Below are 18,254 nucleotides of genomic sequence, written 5' to 3'. Positions count from 1 at the left end.
TGCAATGTATAGCAAGTTATTTTTGTTAATGAGAGTTTGCATAATTTATCTATATAACACCTTAAGCTGCAAACTGCAATAAGATATTCTAACATATATTTTTAAAAGAGATATAAACTGAAATATCAGGTTTGTGGAACAGCCTTTCATTAACTCACATATTGTATTCTCTTTCAAACCTAGATCTCTTTAAAGTTGCATTGACTTTTAGGGTGTGGGAAATAACATTTGAAAAGCTACTAAGTCAGGACTTCAAATAGATATTTATTGCTCATCCTGGTCTATTAAGAACTGCAAGTTGAAAGAAACATGTATTTGAATGCCTCAGTTATGAAGAAATTTAAAATGATGAAATGAGAGGGGACAGGAAGAAGAGGGTCTTATAATTAGAAGCAGGATAGGAAAAGAGACAAGATCGTGCGATTGTATTCGATTGGTAAGACTAGAGGATGTGGGAAGAGAATGACCAGAAAATCCTAATCTAGTCATCCATGGTGATCCAGGAAATAAGAATTTTATGGAAAACTCTAGAGAAATCCAAAGTTGGAAATTACAAAGAAATTTACCAAGAAGTAGGAGAAGAGAAAGGTAACAGGTTGTGGATATTTTCAGTGGTTTCAGAAATATCATGGTGAGGATTACGTCAGATTGAAGAAAAGGGTCACAGAACAGATTTACCCATTGAAGACATATTTGAGGGTGGACAACCACGGTTTTTAATATAGCGTTGATACACATTTTAGACAATAAAAATAACTTTGAACAGAAATAGGGTGTTATTATCATTAAAAATCCAAAAAGATGCTGGGTACACACATCAACAGTGCATTAAAACATAAGAAAGTCTCTCGAGTGTGTGTGTGTGATGGGGAGGAGAATTTTTGAGGTCCTCAGAAACAAAGGAGTCATGATAAACTGGGAAAAATCTCAGTGAATAATGAAAATGACTAGGGCTAAAAGGTAGGAAAAATTTATCAAGGAATGAATACTGGTCTAATTAGTTTTGAGAAAGGAAGGATAACAGTCTTGCTTCTCAAATGTGAAAAAGAGGTATGCCATGAAACTGAAGACCAAAACGTCTCCACTTCATATTAAGAACTTAGGACAAAAGCAGGAAAAAAAAATTTAATTAAACACAAACACAGGCAAATTCAGAAAAACCATAATACCTAGTTCAGTTTTGTCTCTGGAGGCTTCCTTACAGAAAATAAAACTAATGTCTCTCAAGGTCCAGAGCAGACTTATGATTAAGATATTCAATTATTTGGCAGGTCCTTTAACAACAGAAAGCAGAATTGTTTTGCAGAGATCACTTCTAGAAACAAGCGGATAATCGCATGTATATTTTCACAGTGAAATAATGAACTGCTCCAGATTGTGTTATAAGAGCCTGTAGTATCTCAAGAAAGACACAGATAACAATACTTGGGAAAATCTGGGGTAGGAATGACTCATGTTTAGAAATCAGGACCATGTTTAAGCAAAACAGTAAGTACCACACCACATCGTTCTCTTTGAAAAAGTATGTGAAAGAGAAAGGGAAAATGTTATTGTCTCTTTGTTGTTAAGACTGACTTATCTTTTAAAAAGGTTGATTAAAATATTCAGGTAATGTCAGTTATTTTTGTATTAATCTATTAAATATATGACCTGCTTGCTCGGTATGGTAAGATATTCATCAAAAAATGTCTTCCTGAATACCACTACCAGTCAAAACAAAATGAAAGAAAAGCTCTGTAGGCGATAGTGTATGCTGTATTAGTTTAAGTTCTATTTGTCTTGGACGTAATACTTACAATAGACACACAGACACAACGGAAACTTGGGTTATGTTTGATGGATGCAAAAAATAAATCTTAAATCTAACTTTTCTTACCACTTCAAGTGCTTTCCTGGATTTTTATGCTTTGCATCTTCACTTTGTTAGACCTATCCTGACCCAACATGACTTTCCTCCCTTGAGAGAAATCCTCAAGAAAAAACTTTGCAAAATTAGCTTTGTAATCTTAATAAAAGACAAAACAATGCACATTAAAATTATTTAATAAGCAGGCAGAATTTGAAGAAACTCAAACCCAATGACACCAGGTGAACTGTCTAAGGTAAAACAATGAATTAATGATAGAACCAGAATAAGAAACCAGATCTCTTATCTTCTCATCAAATGCCCTTACCACTATGCCTATGAAACTTTTCTTTCTTTTTTTTTTCTTTCTTTCTTTTCTTTTTCTTTCTTTCTTTCTTTCTTTCTTTCTTTCTTTTTCTTTCTTTCTCTCTCTCTCTCTCTCCCCCTCTCTCTCTCTCTCTCTCTCTCTCCTTCTTTCCTTCCTTCTTCTTTCTTTCTTTCTTTCTTTCTTTTTCTGAGGCAGAGTTTCACTCTGTCACACGGGCTGGAGTGCAGTGGCGTGATCTTGGCTCACTGCAACCGCCTCCCAGGTTCAAGCAATTCCCCTGCCTCAGCCTCCCGAGTAGCTGAAACTACAGGCACCTGCCACCACGTCCAGCTAATTTTTTGTTTTTAATAGAGATGGAATTTCACCATGTTGACCAAGCTGGTCTTGAGCTCCTGACCTCAGGTGATCTGCCTGCCTCAGCCTCCCAAAGCGCTGGGATTACAGGCATGAGCCACTACACCTGGCCAGAAACTTTTAATATAGCAGGATTACATCTTAAACTAAAAAGTAGGAAAGAAATTCAACTGTGCAGAAGCTCTTGGAGACAGTGAGGATATTTAAGTTGAAAAAGCTCTTTCCTTCTCATTGCAAAGCACATAATCTGAGGACCTACACTCTACTACTGTCTGGATACCAACAGATTTCACCCAAGAACAGGAAGTTTACTCAGCAGGTTTTAGAATTAGGCTGTGGCTTTAACTCCTGGCTTTGTCACTCAGTATCTGTGTGACCTTAGCGGGGTATTTAGATTCTTTCTAAGCCTTAGTTTTCTTTCCTCTGTAACACACGGATAATACTACTAATCTCAGAGGGTAGTTGAAAAGATTAAACATAATAAGTGTTGAGTAAAATCCAAATATCTATCTCTGCCTCCATCAACTTCTCTGCCATTTAGATTTTCATATACTGGTTTTTCTGAAGAACAGTAACAACAACATTCACATCCAAAATCCTTAACAATTATCATTGGAAAGGTCACTGTTACAAATGGCTGTTTTCAAAATGCTTCTGGATAGTAATGACATTTAATGACCTCCCTTTGGGGGAGGTCAAAGGATTTTGGAGCAAACACAAAGTGTTTCATGAGGGAACGACGTTTGAATCGCAGGACCAGCATTGGTTGGAGTAAGAGGATTTTTGTGAGGGAAAACATATGATCGAAATAGGAGAAGAAATGCGTCCCACGGAAAGGGTCAACAGACACTCTCTTTCCTCTCCGATGCTTCTGAAGGGAATCTTGCCTGACAGCTGTCAACTATAGATGGGCTGCACATGCCGTACAAGCTACTTGCAATCCGGGGGAAGAAACCAAGACTTGTGGGTATATACGTGGGCAATATTCTTATCCTTTAAAGAACAAACCTTTACCTCCAAATAGATCCCTTTACGTCAGTTTTTATCCCTTTTAGAGATCAATTTGGGAGCAGACAGGTGAAACTATGACAACATTTTAAGGCTACACTATATAGCTTATGCTCCCCTCTGATCCACCACACTCATCTTTTGCTATTTTGAGACAAAATAGTAAGAGCCCTCAATCTGCTAGTGGTATTAGCAACTAAGGAAGTCAGAAACTAAGTTAGTAAGGAACTTAGTTACTAAGGAACTAACATGGAAACCCTGAAGATGCAAAGGTCGACAATAAAAACTACTGGATTCTTAGCCTGTCTTTACAGAATAAAAGGGCCCACTGGTCAGGACATCTGCTGTGTCTTTAACAAGCTGTCTACAAAACTCAACCAACTTGATTTAAAATCTTAATCAGGATTGAGACTCACAGGTGGAGGGGAATACGGTTTACTATCATAATCCTACAGCCTACTTCCTTGCACCATCCTGCCTCCGATGCTCGTGTTCTCAGGAGGTTCCCATGGAAAGTATATCAGCTGCCAAACCCTCATTATGGCTGTGGTGAAGATAAATACAAAGTCAAGAGTACAGGAAATCTATTTTATGTTGTGATTGTTTTGAGATTTGCAGGAAGTAACTAAAATGTATGGGGATAAAATATTCTCAGACTCTGCTATTCAATCGCTAGGGTCTTACTCTAGTAGCAAATTAGTGCACCTTAGCTGGTATTGGAGCACAGGTAATGAAAGTTAACTGGGCTAGTATGACGTAGTATTTTTATTAGATACCGAGTGATTACTGAATGACCTGTTCTAAGAAATGACTCATGAAAGATGGAAAAATAACTTCCATCCTTCCATCTTTTGATCCTGAACTTGATCTGCTATTGCTCACTGCCCACCTTATTCTCTAAAACCATTATGTTTTCCTTTAAATCCACATTTACTTTTGAGTTTTGATAACACTTTTATGTACTATCTACTATTTCACAAACTTCAATGTCAACTCTCCTGCAATACGACTTCATGTAACTGCGAAGATGACAGTCTACTTTAACTATGTTTCTACGGCTTTTCCGTTTTTTTCTCTATTACAGGAACATTTCTCCAGGTTCTGCACCCAAAAGCTTGGAGTCTTTTTTGGCTTTGCACTCTTCTTCTCTCACATTACAGGGCCCTGTCAACACTGCTACCACTTGTTCCTTCTACTCTATTCACGATGTAACGCCTTCTTATTTCATAGTGGATCTTGACTCATCAATTCCAAGCTCATCCTAATATAGTCCATTCATTGTTCATCGCATCTCAGTTCTGCTCTAGGACCTAGACTGGCCAGACACTACCCACAGAGACAGTCTTAGACCTCTTGGCACAACGTTCACAGTTCCGCATAAGTGGATTCCACTTAACTGTCAATGTTAACTTCCATGGTTTCCCAAGAGGATCTCTCCAGATCGGGTGGCCTCCTTACAATGCTACCATTGTTTTCCCTTGTTGCTTCTACTACTTCCTGGAGCGGTTCCAACTACAAGTACGTACTGCTCTCCTGCTACACTTAAAACAGATTTTACCATCTTTCGAAGTCCTGCTCAACCTATAAATTCTGTAGTCTTTCCTTTTCTGAATCCTCATTGCTTTTCTCTTTTCAACGTGCAGTTTAGTAATGTATTTCATCTAGTTGTTTTGTCTTCCAATTGTTTCCCTGTTGTAAAGCCCAATGTTACAAGCCTATAAGCTTGACAGCAAAGGATGTATTTTATTCCTTAAAACGAACTCTCAAAATATGTAATATAGGGATTAAATGTCATGCTTATGTGCTTATGTAACCTGACTTTTTGCAGGATTAACACTTTATTTTTACTGAAAAATAGATCTTGATAACTGCTTCTGACATCAAATGTAACTTCCATAAGCCTCTTTAAGTCTGCTTTCCCACTATTACATTTTTTTTTTACAATGTCTAAAGGTTATACATTACACTCCGAGTGGCTAATTGTGTATTCCTGAAAATATTTATTTTCAGGTAGCATTCTGAGTCTATCAGAAATCATCAAACCTGAATTTAGTATTTAAACCTATTATATTTCACAAATCCTATCCCACTTCTTTGCAAAGATTTCACTGCACAAATTTTTATTGATGTCTCATTGCTGAAATATAAGTAGATTAGCATATATTTATTAGACAATATGAAGTATCCCCTAGTTAAATTAAATGACATTTACAAAAGTGGATAATGTGAAAAAAAGTTGAATTCCTACTTCAACTATTACATTACAAAATTCAGATGAATTAAATGTAATATATATAATACACAATAAATATACTTAAGTAAGGATGTAGACATATAAATGAGGAAAAAATATATTTATACATATAAATAAGGAAAAAATATAATTAGTATTTGCTTTAGAGTGAAATCAATATTTTTAAGCATAAGAGGCCATAAGTAAATAATGTTATTGATTTGATTTATAAAAGTTTGTAAAAAAAATCCTTTATATCAAAAATGCCTTAAACAAAGTCAAACAGGAAAATATTTGCAGAATATTAAGATCTAAATATTTACAAATAGATTAAGGGTTAATAAGATTCATAATATATAAAAACTATTTGCAACTTGATAAGAAAAAAATCCATGTCCATAATTATCTATATCTGCAACTATCTCTCTACAGTCACACACCACACAATAATGTTTTGATCAATGATGAACCACATATATGACAGCAGCCCCATAAGATTATACTACCATGCTTTTATTGTATCTTTTCTAGGTGTAGATACACAAATACCACTGTGTTACGACTGCCTGCGGTATTCTGTACAGTAATGGGCTGTACAGATTTGTAGCCTAGGAGCAACAGGCTATATACCATGTAGCCTAGATACAGTGGGCTATACCCTCTATGTTTGTGTAGGTACACTCTATGATGTTCACACAATGACAAAATTGTCTAATGATGCATTTCTCTGAACGTATGAGTTAAGTGACACAGGGCTGTATCTATATCCCTATATATCTCCTGCATCTTTTCCAACACTCTATGGATTGATGAAAAGAGATTTACCTCCCAGTGCTATTTATCACCTGCTTTACGTTTTTTATTTATTCAATAAGGATACAGAAACTTTGTGGAAATGAACTTGCTACTCTGAACTGCAGTAAATGCAGAACTTCTTGGCACCTAGAATCTGTAGTAAAAAGTGTACAGGCGGCATCCAGCTGGACTTTAGGATCACACATTAGGCCTGTGCCCCAGCTCACGTACACCTGTTCTTCACCACTGTGAAACTTACACCTATGCCTATGAGCAGAAGGCCCACTTGTAAGGAGATGTTTATACATAAAAGGTCCTGCAACCAAACCTGTTTCATCGAGGTCACATGTACACAAGGGAGAAAAAGCAGAGTCACTGTCCTGGTGTCCTCGAAGTCCATCTCTGCCTTCAGTTTTCCTTATACACTGAGTGACCCATTTCTTCATACATCCAAACAGAATAATGGACAGAGGCATGAATTGGCAATTCACAAAAGAAGAAATACAAATGGTACATACATGTGAAAATGTATGCAACTCATTAATCAAACGAATACAAATTACAACAAAGGTAAGACACTGTCAAACTGTCAAAAATTTAAAGCATGGAAACACTCCCTGTCAGTGCCCTGGGGGAAAAGGCACTTTTGTATACTGTTGGGAGTATAAATTGATACAAGCTTTTTCACAGGGCATTTTGACAGAGTGTATCAAAAGCCTTAGGTTGCACAGCCCTTTGGCTCTGAAATTCCACTTCCAAGAATTTATCCTAAGGTAATAACAGAATTAGAGGCAAAGATTTAGTCACTGAGATAATTATTGCAGCATCACTTACAGTAGCGAAACTTCAAACCTGGATGTCCAAAAGTAGTAGATATGTTAAATTATGATAAATCATGGCATGAAAAAAGTACTACGTTACAGAAAAAAATCCAATAGCATGTGGAAACTTAGGTGAAAACTGAAGTTGCAGCTGGGCGCGGTGGCTCACGCTCGTAATCCCAGCACTATGGGAGGCAGAGGCGGGCGGATCACGAGGTCAGGAGATTGAGAACATCCTGGCTAACACGGTGAAAACCCGTCTCTACTAAAAGTACAAAAAATTAGCCGGGCGTGGTGGCGGGCGCCTGTAGTCCCAGCTACTCGGGAGGCTGAGGCTGGAGAATGGCGTGAACCCGGGAGGCGGAGCTTGCAGTGAGCAGAGATAGCGCCGCTGCACTGCAGCCTGGGCGACAGAGCAAGACGCTGTCTCAAAAAAAAACAAAAAACAAAAAACCAGAATTTGCAATTTTTATTTTTTAAAAAATATACACACACACAGATTAGGAATAAAAGTGTAAATCCTAAAAGAGAAACTAGTTTTTATTATCCATCCGCTTATTTGTGTTGCCCAATAAACATGAAATGCTAAATCGCATCATAGATAACTTAAAGGCATTGATTTAAACACTCAAATGATTTATTCTTAAGTTCATTTGATCTAAAGTTCTACTTTTATCACATCTGTCATATCCCATCATTTTACTTGGGGTATTAAGACAGTACATTACAAATAATGATTAGATGCTTTAAAAATTCCAGTGATTATGTGAAACTATAAACTCTTTAAATGGGTTTATTTAAATAATCTGGTTCACCTATAGGCATATTTTGTACCCTGCCATCTATACAATGGTACTCCAGTCACAATAAATGAGACACAGTCCATTACAAGAGAATATTTTGTCTTGTTTTCTGTAGCAACTGACATTTCATTCAACTACTTTCAAATCCCCTAGGAATCTTCACCTGCTGTATGTTAAAATTTTAAGTTCTTTCTTTGTGAACGTTAACACTCCTATATTAACCGGTTGGAAGGGCAAGTATACTTCACACTGATTACTATATATTAGCCAGTTTAGTCTGAAAAATTTTTTCACAAAGTCATAATTTTCCAAGTTTGTAATATGCAAATAATAACTATCACTCTGGCTTTTAATGGCCTATTTCTATTTCTCTTGGATATATCACTTGTAAGTAGGTTTTATGGTTCCCTTTTTATATATATTCTTTAAAATAATGTTTGTCTCAAGTGTTCATTAAAAACTTAAATCTGATTATATAACTTTATGTTTATAAACATGCATTTTCTTTTTAAGCAAAAGAAGATTGCTAGTGCAAAACTATGTGGCAGTTACTAAGGAGGAAACTTATTTCCTAGCTATTAACTTAGACCTCAGGGCAAAGACTATACACACACATATATATGTATATACGTACATATATGTATATACATATTCATATATACACACATATATGAATATATACACATACATACACACATCTATGAATATGTACACACATTCACATATATATACACACACATCTATATGAATATATATAAATATCACATACGCACATCAAGGATCAAGGAGAGGAAATCAGAAGATACCTATGTCCCTGGACTAGTCCTGAGAGCAATCCTATAGTTCCGGCTCCAAAGCTAATAACTGTTTTCCATTAGAATCTAGATGTGTAATTCCCGTTTTACAGTTTTATAGAAGCATTTTAAGTAAAATATTGATTTTGGATAAGAATGTACTTCCTCCCAAACCTTCTGATGACATGGACGCTCAGTTCCATCAAATATTATCAATTTATACTACACTGACTTAAAATTGGTTATGATTTCAATCAATCTTAGACAGAAAGGTATCTTTTTCAGTAAAACTTTTCTATAGCAAACACCAAATTAGTTATGTATATAAAGTTGTGAGATGAAAAGTACCTTAAAAAATAAAAGTTCTGAGGGACTCTCAATTACCCACATTCATACTCCAAGGACCTCTTCACTCCTGATTCCCAGAGGCCGGACGCTTTTCATTTTCCCTCAATCGCCTCTACTCCACCTTCTTCTTGTTCTGCTGCTCCGTCTCTTTCCTTAAGAAGATGCTGAAATGTCTTCCAATTATACAAGTACCTCCAATCCTGGATCCCCCAGCCTCGCTCTCTCCTTCCTTAGTTGAGCTTTGGAGAGAATAATCGCCACTTGCTGGTGCCACATTTAAGGTTTCGGTTCAACTCTGAACTACCACGATTCGACTTCCACACCCACTAGACATACATTATCCTCACTGGAAGCTTTTTCTCTGAGATGGGGTCTCACTATGTTTCCCAGGCTGGGCTCTAACTTCTGGGCTCAAGCCATCCTCTCACGTCAGCCTCCCTTCTGAGTGCTGGGACTACAGACACGGGTATTGCTGTACCCAGCAACTTTTGGAAGTTTTTGACTCTGCCGATCACAGTATGTCTCTTTTGTTGTCTTTTGTCAATTAATCTTTTGGGGTTTTTTTTGCGTCTATAAAAGGTCCTTCTTCGTTTCTTTTATTGGTGCTTCATCTATACCCTTATGTTAAATATTGGTGAGCTTAGGATTCTAGGTTCACTCCTTTTCTTTTCTCATTCTATTTGCTTTCAGAAAGAGGTTTAATTCTGCCCTGTGACTTTAACTGCAATAATATAGATCACAGAGTAAATATTTTTACACAAAATCTAATTGAATTTCATATATATATAGCATATATATATAATTGGCTAACAAATTACTGAAATTTGATGGCCCACAGACACCTCAAACACTATGTCTTCTCATGTGAATTACTAACTTTACCATAGGCAAAATACTTTAACTTTCAACTTGAATTATACCATCATTCACTGAGTCTCTCATGTTGGGGAAGACAGTCTCTTTAAATGTTTCTCTTCTCCCAATTAATCGTCAAATCTTGGTTCTACTTAAATGGATCTCCCTTTCCTTTCTGGTTTTTGATCGAAACTTTTCTATTTTCCTACTTTGATAATTATAATACTACCTAACTGGCCAATTTGCTTCCAAGTTTGACCTCTAAGTCAATTATTTTTTCCATTCAACAAAACCTTCATTTCCAGGTTCAGGTATTAGGTGAGGTGAGCACAGAGGTGCAACAGTGAACAGGGTCATGTCCCCAGGGAGGTTGCTCTCCTTGGGGAAAGAGAGTTAACATTCCACACTGCTTTCAGGGTACTCTGTAAAATGCAAACATGACCATACTATTCCTCTGCATTAAAATCCCTCAGAGCCTCCCTATTACCTGCAGGAAAAAGTGCAAATCCCTTAGCATCACCATGAAGACTTTGCTCTGGGGCTACTTTTGTGCAGCCTCGTGTGTTCCAGGCACCAAACTCCTTGTGGCTTTTGGAGCATTCCCCAGGGACGTTACACATTCTCCTTTGCTGTGCTGTCTACATCTCGAACTTCTCCACATCCTTTAAGCCTCTGGTCCAATGCTGCTTCCTTACTTCTTTATGAAACATTCTCTCCTCTCCTGCCCCCAGTCTCTGTTGGCAACAATCGGCTCTGGGCTGACACTGACTCTGCATATTCTGTTGCAATAACACTAACCACATTAAAACCTAATTACATGCCTACTTGCCGGTTTGCCCAATCACCCTGTGATCTTCTAGACGTCAGGGAATACATCTTACTCATTTTTGTTTTTCCAGCACCTGGTACCATATCCAGCATTTATTATTCGTTGAATGAAGACTTAGTTGATATACTGAATAAGAAATCTATTCAGTAAGTTACACTCAAACTATTTAGTTTTCAGGTTCTGCGTGACTAAAGTCAAGGCAATAGTCATCAGACATTTTTAGCTGCTCTTTTCTTAAGTGTATATGAATTTCTATCCATTTTAACATGCACTCAAACAGGTTTCACGTTTAGTTTGCATACAGTCTATTTATCATGGAAAACAATCTCATCAACTGATAAATATAAGAAAATTTCAATATAGTGAAGTTAGTTTTCAAACCAATCAGTAAATAATGTACAAGATAATCATGTATAAAATTGTATGTGTATGTAATGTTAATAAACAGAATTATTATGATTTGAGAAGAATATTCTTTAAACAACACCAAAAAAACCCTCAGTTAGCTGCTTTTCCAACACTTCAATGCCCACGGAATGGCAAATAAACTAAGGTTCTATGGCTCTAACACTTATTTTTTCTATTTCAGTGATAATTACATCAATAAACCTGATTCAGCACTCACTGCTATTCAATTCATTAATTAAAACAATTTTACTGCTACCACTGTGATTTTTCAAGGATATCAAAAACACATTCAAAAATCAAAATAGCATACATCATCAGTTTTGATACATTCATAGCATGCTTCACTTTAATTTCAGCTCTACAACAAAAAGAACATTTAGAATTGAAACAGAGATGCCATATATTCTGTATACTTTAACAAAAACACTTAGAACACAAATTGAGTTTAATAGAAATGGCAATTTCCATGTGAAACATAGCAAACTGGCAAGCTTTCTGAAAATCCTCTTAGAACAGAAAAATATGAATGTATATAAATACTTAAGCCTGTAGTAACAACAACAGTAGTGAACTTTATAGTTTCAGTTCTAGTTTCATAATACTAAATTTTTTAGAATTTTATTTAAATCATAACTTTTTTCTTTTTTTTGAGCTGGAGTATCCCTGTTGTTGACCAGGCTGGAGTGCAGTGGCACGATCTCGGCTCACTGCAACCTCCGCCTCCCGGGTTCAAGCAATTCTCTGTTTCAGCCTCCCAAGTAGCTGGGATTACAGGCATCCGCCACCACGCCCAGCTAATTTTCGTAGTTTTAGTAGAGACGGGGTTTCACCATGTTGGCCAGGCTGGTCTCAAACTCCTGACATTGTGATCCACCCGCCTCGGCCTCCCAAAGTGCTGGGATTACAGGCGTGAGCCACCACGCCCGGCCAGTTAAATCATAACTTATTATACTGAAAAGTGACTTGTACATACCCATGAAGTGAATCTATTTCATCCTTAAATGAAACCTGGAAGCTTTTGCTCAAAGAATGACAAGTCACTATTGAAATTGTAAATGTATATCTATCAAGGCAATGTAGTTATTTTTATATATTAGGAACTATTTGACAGCATTTTGCAAAGCAGCACTTTAATTCTGAGCCTGATTTAGGAAGCCCACCGACATATTACTTTTGCTATTTTTGACATTCTAGTGCACATAAAACATAAAATATAATTTATCACAGGCGACCATGCCAGAAATGACCATTACATGCCGGAAGAGGGCCCACAGTGAAATTTATATTCAAGCTATAGTTTAGTATGTATAATAGAAACTCATAAAATTAGAATAACACTGAAATGCCATGTGTTTCTTACAGCAACAGAATTCCATTTTATGTCTTTCAATCAACATCCAAAGTAGGCTCAAAAAAGGTTCCTGGATAAAGTTGAAGGAATGGAATAATGCTAGTGAGGTGAAAAAGTACACCTCTCTTCAAATCATCTTCAGAAAACTAAGATAGTACCCCTTCCCCCAAAGAGCTACGAGAGATGTGGCATTTGTGTTGTCCTAGAATGATCGCAAGTACATGACATAGCTGGCTAGCAGTTTCTCTCAAACTCTCCTAGAATTTGATCAGCACTGGAAGAGCTACAAGTCCATCTATTTCCTCACTCTCTCACCTATATGCAGTTATTCACGAAGAGGAGAAATGGCACTGCCCTCCTTTCCAGAGAACATATTCTGCTTGACGTGGAAATCTGGATTGCAAAATAGCTGAAGTTCTCTCTTCAGAGATTGACGGAAATGCTATCACTACAGTCATTTATCAAATTGGTTGGAAGGGTACACCTTTTTCCTCTTAAAATACAATAATGCAACTTTTAGACTTTATCTCGCCATACAGAAAGTAGACTTTTAAAATACTATTTCAAAGGACAAGTGAAACTGGTTCCTTGAAAAGTGTTCCAGCTGTGCAATGCAAGTGTCTATTGCATTTAAAAAGACTGCACTTTAATGTTATACCCTTTTTCATCAGCCAAATTAGCCCATAATACTTCAGTATCATGCACAATTAATGTGGCATTAGTGGGGTCCTACAACAGGCACGTTGCTCAAACTTAGATGAGAAACGAAGTCTTCTTGGAATGATTTATTTTATTGTGTGAACTGATGAGCATCAGTTAAATTGCCTCTTAATTGACCAGCTGTCTAAGTAACATGCCTTTGAGGGAAACACTACTTTTGAAATGTTCTTTGGCCAGGAGCGGAAGGAGCATGCTAAAATCTTTGACGTCTACAGCCTTCAGACTAATTATCAGCACCATTCAATGTACATTCATTTAATTACAGTAAATTAAAAAGGATGTGGGGTTTTGGAGAAAAATAAGAGAGTCAATAAATGGTGACAGAAATTCCAGACTGCGCAAATGATCAGTGACCTTTCTGGAAGACACAGTGAGTTCTCCTCCATCTTGCCAGAACACTTGATGAATGCAGCCCTGGGGTGGGGTGAGGTAAGGAAGGAGGAGTGGGGGAGGGGAGGAGGAGATATCTACTGTGGTCCAAACTAGGTAGGCACTTGATATTGTTTATTTAACTTAATCTTCATAGCCACATAAAACGGATATAATTTTCCACCTTTTACAAATAATAATAAGGGCACACACTTATTCGGAACTCACTAGATGTCAGGGAGTTTTGTAAGCACCAGGCATACCTGAACTCATTTAAGGCTCACAACAGCCCTGACCTCATAGGACTATACCGTGTTTACTGTTATCCCTATTTTACAACCTGGAAACCATGGCATGGAATGGTGAGCAACTTGCCCAAGGTCTCAAAGTTGGGAGGTGGTAGTTCCCATACGAGACCAGGAGTCCTGCCTCCGGGCATGACATTCGCAAAGACTGTCCTCAATGGAGGCTCTCGGGGTCCTGAATCATGAGGAGGTGGAAGAGCAGCGCCAACGCCTGCTGGCCTGCCTTACATCAAAGGTCATCTTTTTCCAAGGGGGCTAACAGGTTGAGGAGGCAGGAAGAAGGAACTAGACTCCAACAGGAGAGCTCCGCCCCTCCAGAACTCAGCAGGCAGCTGAAGAGCAGACAAGGCATGCAAGAGTTGACAACTGCCACTCTAGGTGATTCAGGGGGTAACTGTCACAGGGGATGAATGAAAGAATGTGAGCCCTGACCAGTGTGATTCCAAATCCAGGCACCTGTGACAATGCCACACGGGCTGGATGACAAAGAACAACAGATGCCTGGCTGCTTCTGGGAAGCGATGCATATGCAAACATTTTATTTATTTATTAAATCACAAAACTAATTTTATTACATGTTTTCCCACTTACATTTCTTTGCTAAATATCTTCACTGTCCTGATGACTTCTGGTTCTTATTTCCTTGATACCAGGAGCAACCCTACCCTTCTTTGGATTTTCTGCATATCTCTTGACACTGAGTTACTCTCCATGGAAACATTTTTAAGGCTTAAAGACTGATGTTTTGAAGAAAAAAAAAAAAAAAGTCCTTTGTTCCTGACCTTTAAATAGGTATTTGGAACTGAGGTCAGATTATAGCACTTGCAAAGCTGGGTGGTGGGACTTCAGTCAGGGGTCTTTTAACAACACATCAGTGGCCGGGCGCAGTGGCTCACGCCTGTAATCCCAGCACTTTGGGAGGCAGAGGCGGGCGGATCACGAGGTCAAGAGATTGAGACCATCCTGGCCAACATGGTGAAACCCCGTCTCTACTAAAAATACAAAAATTAGCTGGGCGTGGTGGTGCGCACCTGTAATCCCAGCTACTCAGGAGGCTGAGGCAGGAGAATGGCTTGAACCTGGGAGGCAGAGGTTGCAGTGAGCTGAGATTACGCCACTGCACTCCAGCCTGGGCGACAGAGCGAGACTGTCTCAAAAAACAAAACAAAACAAAAACCACACTGGAGACAGGAGAGATGCCTACAATAAACCAGAGCACACTGAGAATTCTACCTTTGACTGGGGTATCCCATCACACTGATTTTATAACCTTTCACCCATTTTTACTCAAACTGCTGTTAGTAGGTGATCCCAAATCGCCTACTAACTCCAGAACTTGCCCTGGTGTGTGGCAGTCCACTACGACAACGACACCACAACAATCAATGGGTGCCAAGAAAGGGCTTCTCCCATATCCTTCATTTGGAACAAGATTAATATTTGGAATTACATAGGAAACTCAATATATACTGTAAAAAATTGTTTTCCTCAAAATGCTTTTTAACGTCAAATCCCCACAGCTAGTGAAAAGTTAGTTTTGCAAAAGAATAAATCTGATCACTTGTTTTGAATCTCAGCTAACAGAGAGCTGTGTGACACGGTCCGAATGTTCTCTTACTCTTGTGGGAGGCTCGGGCCATCAAAATTTCATTAGCCTCACAGCAGTTCTAGCGCCTTCTTAACTTGAACTGTTGGCCTCTTTATCAATAAATAAATGGAATCTAATCCCTTTTAGTGACTAAATTCTTCTTTGAAGTTGTAGCTAGAACATCAGGCACTCTGCTTGCATAATTTTACAATGTTGAATAACATTTTTTTTTCTGGGAAAAACAGCCTCATTCACAGTTATTTCAAATGAAGAAAACAGTCAAGGAAAGCTCTCATGTTAAACCAGATGAAAACACATCAGCATCTGGCTCTTAAATTAGTTTCCTTTTGGTGAGGTATTTCACCCATCTCCTTCTCTTTTCAACCTTTAGTGATACAATAGAACTTCCAAGAACACATCTCAAGCTAGTATAAAAATGAATAAAAGAGAAAATATAACCAGAAAGAAGAGTCAAAGGAAAATATAACCAGAAAATCTATAGCTTTTTAAGTTAGAGCAATTAAAAATACCTGAAGATAGTAGAATTGAATTATTTTTGTAACTTGATATTAGAATTACTTGACTAAAAGTAGTAATATAGGTAAAAATGTGAATTAGTTTTGAGACGATTATTTATAAAGTTGTTAGAAGAACCTATGTATGACTGCAAATTTCACTTCTTACTATAACCCAGCTTAAGGGAAAGACACATAATTTTTTAATATCAGGAAAAAAATCCCCAATGCTATTGTTTAATTCCACAATTCAAAATTATATGGTCTGCTAAATACTTCAGAAAATTATGCTTCCCTATATCTTAATGTAATTAATTACATTAAATGAAATCTTGTTCCTTCGAAGTAATCACTGAAATTTCAGAACAAATAAATTAATCTGAAAAGTTCCTATGGACATATGTTTTAAATATATGCAATAGCCAGTATTCATTAAGACAACATATCTATTTTATTTCCTCTTTTGTTTCTTTCTTTAAACTGCTCTCATTTGGAATTCTTAGACCATCAAAACGTTGTTTAAAAGTACAACCACAACCAAACCTTCGGAAAAAGAGTAAACACAAGTTTAAGTCATCATGTTGCCCAGCTCAACAAACACTGCTTTTGACACTTTATACTCTGAACTTGGCTGACCTGTTTACTCTCAACAAATGCTGCCAAATGTTCTGAATTTCAAGGCAAGGCCCTTGACACTCTCCCTGTCTCTCTTCATTCTGCTTCCTAGCTACTACTTGGAGAAATTAAAGACTGCAACTTTTCTTGCCTTTACATTACTCTAAGAACAAGATCTAGAAGATTCTTGTGGAAACGGTTTCCTCCTCTAGTTAATATTAATCCATGCAAATGGTGAGGGCAGTGGTATGAGAAACTCACAAGTCTTCTTTCCCTTCTCCCTGACATTTGGATATTATATATTCTTAACTAAAGGTTACAAAGTTTATATTTTCTGAAAAGAAAAAAAAATACATGTGTTTGGGAATCCACCATGAGATCCTTTTAGCAGATGTCTAATTTTAAAAATCATAAAATTAATTTATATTTTACCAATACAGATACCATAACAAGATACCTTTGTTATTAGAGAGAAAGGATGAGATGCCATAGAAGTTTTGGTTAGAAAGTGCAAACTGGCCCAATGTTAAAACATATTTGATAGCTATGGATATGGATGATCTATGATGCAGATAATCAGAACTGATCGCATTATCCTGCTGCATTCTAGTCTTCTATAACATCAAAGATTTTATTGTGTATTTTAAGAAAATTAAATGCTGGGTGCTACCTTTGAATATGACCATTGTACCTGCCATTGCTCAAGGAGTGTTATGTGAAGTACAGCTGGACAGGAAGCAATATTTATTCCAAATCATACGTATTTAAGGTTAGTGACTTCTGAATCCACTATGAAAATGGATAGAAACACAGGATTTACTGAGGTGAATGGATTAGCTGAGAGAAATGTTGGCATCCTGATTCTGAGGCTCATTTTATCAAAATAACTGTCCTTGTTTCTTCTTTTGAATTGGAATAAAGCCAGCCTCCACCAAGAACTGAAACTTCCAAATGAAGATACTGAGTATATAGTTATTATTTGATCTTGACTTTGGTTTAATGCACTAAGATATTCTACTTAAGATAAGAGATTGATTGCATTGGTTTAAATTAGACCTTTTTTCATGAATAGAAAGAAAATAACTAATAAGCCTTAGGTGCTGCTTCACACGGTGACTTAGCTGAAACTGAAAGCTAACAATAGATCCGCTTTCTTATTACAAAGCAAAGCTGACAAAGTCACCCAATAAATAATAAAATTGAAATATAATTGATAAAACAACCATTTTTCTTTTCAAATATCATGCAATTCTTTCATTTTAATTTTCTCTTTGCTTTTTGATGCATAGGATATGCATAGCATTAGTAACCAGACTGAAATAGCAAGTACACTGTTAATATTAAAAGCTGAAGGAGAATTTTTTGTTTG

General features: G+C 37.1%; 1 protein-coding gene across 8 annotated transcripts in view; it reads right to left on the bottom strand.

Annotated features, from left to right (window-relative positions):
• TENM3 (teneurin transmembrane protein 3) overlaps nucleotides 1-18,254 on the bottom strand; it is a 651,439-nt gene that overhangs the window by 430,343 nt on the left and 202,842 nt on the right. The window lies entirely within an intron of this gene.

Source organism: Pongo pygmaeus, chromosome 3 (genome assembly GCF_028885625.2).
Source record: "Pongo pygmaeus isolate AG05252 chromosome 3, NHGRI_mPonPyg2-v2.0_pri, whole genome shotgun sequence".
In the NCBI taxonomy this organism is placed as follows: domain Eukaryota; kingdom Metazoa; phylum Chordata; class Mammalia; order Primates; family Hominidae; genus Pongo; species Pongo pygmaeus.
This window is presented reverse-complemented; position numbering and strand designations above follow the sequence as displayed.